Source organism: Schistocerca americana, chromosome 1 (assembly GCF_021461395.2).
Source record: "Schistocerca americana isolate TAMUIC-IGC-003095 chromosome 1, iqSchAmer2.1, whole genome shotgun sequence".
In the NCBI taxonomy this organism is placed as follows: Eukaryota; Metazoa; Arthropoda; class Insecta; order Orthoptera; family Acrididae; genus Schistocerca; species Schistocerca americana.
Genome location: NC_060119.1, coordinates 925,681,864 through 925,686,262, shown reverse-complemented (window position 1 = coordinate 925,686,262; position 4,399 = coordinate 925,681,864). Strand labels below are relative to the sequence as shown.

General features: G+C 48.3%; 1 pseudogene; it reads left to right on the top strand.

Annotated features, from left to right (window-relative positions):
• Window positions 1-2,088: 2,088 nt before the first annotated feature.
• On the top strand, window positions 2,089-2,207 carry LOC124556252 (annotated as a pseudogene).
• The last annotated feature ends 2,192 nt before the right edge of the window (window positions 2,208-4,399 follow it).

Genomic DNA, 4,399 nt, shown 5'->3' with positions numbered 1-4,399 from the left:
CCCATGTTCGCCCAACTACCTATCAGTTACGGTGACAATGGACACTCGATCATCAAGACTGGACCGTGGTTCACCACGTGCCACCTGATCGGATGAATCAAATTTCTTATTTATCTCAGGTGGATGGTCATGTCCTGAAACGCTGTCATCCAGGCGAGAGCGTGCTCGTGGTGGGGGCAATATTATGCTGTTGAGAACACTTACTGGGAATTCCATCAGACCCGCGTTAGTAGTCAAAGGCATCATGACAGCTTGGACATTATTGCGGACCGTCTGCATCCCTTCATGCTTGATGTCGTCCCCGACAACGATGACATCTTCCAGCACGATAACTGTTCGTCTCACAAGACCAAAATCGTGCCACAGTGGTATGAAAAGTACGATAGTGAGCTCACGTTGATGTCATGTCCACAAAATCCTCTCGATGTGGAAAAATGGAACGTGTCTGGGACGCTATCGGCTGCGAGCTCCGTGCCCGCAAACCACTGGCCTGTAATTTGTGGGAAATGCATGACCTGTACGCAGATACGTAGACATGTAATGCTACATACTTCTTTAACCCTACTGTGGATTTGTCGAATCCATGCCACACACAATCGCTGCTGTGTTGTGTTCTAAAGGTGGACCAACACGATGTTAAGCAAGTTGTAAAAATTTAAAGGAAGTCATTTTTGTACAGCAACAAGCGCTACTGGCAAAACAAGGCTTTGTTGCGACCAGTTTCGATTGAAACGACCCTCATCAGGCACTATAAAAAGACATCACTCATACGGTGGTGACAACAATAAAAACAAATCTGTAAAAACTGATTGTGCGCCACTGTCTTCAAGTTATACAGTCGTGTTATTTTAGTACACTATTTCCTGTGTTCCATTCTAATATGTCCCGTGCACTCTACATTGTCAAACGCTTTTTCTTGGTCGACAAATCGTGTACAGCGTGTTTATTCAATAGTTATGCAAAAGTAACCTTTAATTTTGTAAAGGGCAAATAACGTAACAAAAATGTTTGATACAGCACTAATGCTGTGTATTTTAGAGTTTTATTTCTTCCTAACGCTGTCAATTTCCAACGGCCACTGTATATGGCATGCGGCATGTACGACTGAGTTAATCGAGCAGTCATCATGGAGTCGTATAACGGTGCATAGTGTGTGCAGTGTTGTTCATAGTTTCCTCAAACTAATCCGCTACCACGGTTCAGAGATCATTCAGGGCTAAATATTATAAGCCAGCACCGCAAATACAAGCTCTTCATAACTGGTACAACTGTTTCACTGGAACTGGCTGTGGATCACATAGGAAGCTGGGTCTGGGTCGGCCAGCAATCTCTCACGCAGAAGTTGAACAATTTCGGCAGTCTTACATTCATAGACTGGGCAAATCAACGAGACGTTCCAGTTTAGAGTTAAATATGAATAGTGTTACGCTGTGGAAATTACTGCGGGAACGCTCGTCATTCAAACAATACAAATTAGAACCGTTGCAAACTTTAAGAGAAAGTGCAAAGGAAACGAGCTGAGTGTTGTGTAGAAATGTTTAACATAACGGAGAGTGAATACGATTTTCTTAATAAAAGTATGGTCAGTGACGAAGCCACCTTCCATACCTGCGTTAAAGTGAATCGGCTATGGGGGCATTGGACAGTGTAAAAGGTATTCGGAACGTTATTCAGTCTGCCGCAGTGTTTCCGCACCATCCGCATCAACGGAAGCTGTGTACCTGTCTTCTGACATGATGACAGACAGAAAAATCCAGAGAATTCAGGCCACTTGATCTTGCTGGCCAAGGTGCATCAGTCCATTAGTCCATCTTCCACAATACCAGCCTGTAAGATGTCGTCTTTCACGACAGCAAAGTGTTCCGTTTGTGTGTCCTGCATCTAGAATATTCTCCAGACATATGCCATGGGTGAAAATTGAGCCCAGTTATATAGCTCAATCGAAAAATTTCCATTCTATACATATTCTTCCTAAGTAGGTCAATATTTCGTACTGAAATCAGTGGTTACCGTAGATTATTATTTGGCAAATGGCTCTTTTGACGACGCATGTTTACCTGGGTGCTATTGCTTCTATTATCGTATACGGCAAACGGCCTTACCGCAGTGGTAACAGCGGTTCCCGTCAGACCACCGAAGTTAAGCGCTGTCGGACTCGACTAGCACGTGGATGGGTGGCCGTTCGGGTCTGCCGAGAGCTGTTGGCAAGTGGGGAGCACTCAGCCCTTGTGAGGCCGCTTGAGGAGCTACATGACTGAGAAGTAGCGGTTCCAGTCACGAAAACTGATAACGGCCGGGAGTGCGGTGTGCGTGCAACATGCCCCTTCCTCCATATCTGCAGCCAGTGAAGCCTGTCGGCCGGCCGATGTGGCCGAGCGGTTCTAAGCGCTTCAGTCTGGAACTGCGCGACGCTACGGTCGCAGTTCGAATCCTACCGCGGTAATGGATGTGTGTGATGTTCTTAGGTTAGTTAGGTTTAAGTGGTTCTAAGTTCTAGGGGACTGATAACCTCAGATGTTAAGTCTCATAGTGCTCAGAGCCATTTGAACCATTTGAAGCCTGTCGGCTGAGAATGACACGGTGGTCGGTCGGTACCGTTGGGCGTTTCGAGGCCTGTTCGGACGGAGAGAGAATTATCGTGTACTTTCACCCGCGTCAGTTTTCGCTGTTAGCTATCATGCATCTTGTATGTACGCAGAATTTTCAGAGAAGCAGCTCGTTACGGAACAATTTATTGCCTGCAGCGAGAAAGAGAACAAAGTGCGGGATTACCATTAAATCGTCTGAGAGTTGCCTGGAGCACCAAGTCCCGAACACTCGTCGGAAGTGCATGCACTGTGCGTCCAGTGAGAGATGGCCCCCCTCGCGAAGTAAACGCTCTCCCGCGCTCGTTAATAGCGGCTCGGCTTGGCTCTGCCCACGGCATTAAACGTCCCTTGTGGCGGACGCCCGTGCGGGCCTTCTTATAACAGTCACGGACGGATACTTTATCGAGTTTATGGTTTCTGGAGCAATTTCCTTAATTGAGCCGGGAATTGAGTGGCGGTAAGCGCTGCTCGGCTCGGGAATTTGTTAATTAAGGGGCAATATCCGTGGGCGGGCGAACCGCTAATCTGCACTTCTGTAATGAAGGCGGTGTGGCCGCCACCGCGGCCTCCAGCGTGCACGTGCCGGCCGTGTCTGCACGTGCCAGCCGCTGTCGCGCCTCACGTGTGACCCGCGGCACGCCGCCTCTTATAGTGTCGTGCGTTGGAGGGCCGCCTCCGAGCGCCGAGGCACGTGTCGTCAGTGTGTGTGCCTCATTTGAGAGAGCTTCCACTGGATCTTTGTCGGCAGGGAAAGCTCCCATTTGTGTCGCCAGACTGGGACAGCTGAACGTTGCGGTCTATCCTTATGCTGCTTCCCGGAACAGACGAGACGATGTTTCCAGAATGAGATTTTCACTCTGCAGCGGTGTGTGCGCTGATATGAAACTTCCTGGTAGATTAAAACTGTGTGCCCGACCGAGACTCGAACTCGGGACCTTTGCCTTTCGCGGGCAAGTGCTCTACCATCTGAGCTACCAAAGCACGACTCACGGCCGGTACTCAGAGCTTTACTTCTGCCAGTATCTCGTCTCCTACCTTCCAAACTTTACAGAAGCTCTCCTGCGAACCTTGCAGAACCAGCACTCCTGAAAGAAAGGATACTGCTGAGATATGGCTTAGCCACAGCCTGGGGGATGTTTCCAGAATGAGATTTTCACTTTGCAGCGGAGTGTGCGCTGATATGAAACTTCCTGGCAGAGCACTTGCCCGCGAAAGGAAAAAGTCCCGAGTTCGAGTCTCGGTCGGGCACACAGTTTTAATCTGCCAGGAAGTTTCAGACGAGACGATGACGTACGCTCGACAGCACAAAAACGATCTGGGACTACCTACTGTACAACGCTACTAAAGAGCCAGTAACGGTACGGGGGGTGCAACACGAGGCCTACGAGAAAGACAGGCCACGGCGCGTACGTCACGAAGGTAGTCCTGCGCTCGCTTGCTCGCTCGATCAAAAATCAGCAGACAAACTACGATTCTACACCTGTTAACTCGCAACTAGGCGTGTCCGTACAGACGAAAACTGTATCTTCTGCAGGAATCCGCTATTATGGAATCTTACTGTGAAAGGTGGCTTTCATTTGTGACGTTCATTTCGCAGATTATTCTGCATGTTTGAAGAAAATAAACCCATATAATGGTTAATTAGTCTTATTAGGTGGATTAGAAAGAGAGATACGTGATGATTAAACACATGTCTGACATAATACGGGCTTTGGTAATGATAATATTTAGTTGCATGCTGTAGGTGTAAGCAAAGTAAATTTGCCAGTGGTGGCGAGGAGCGGACGGGTGCAGCCGGGGAGGCGAAGGCT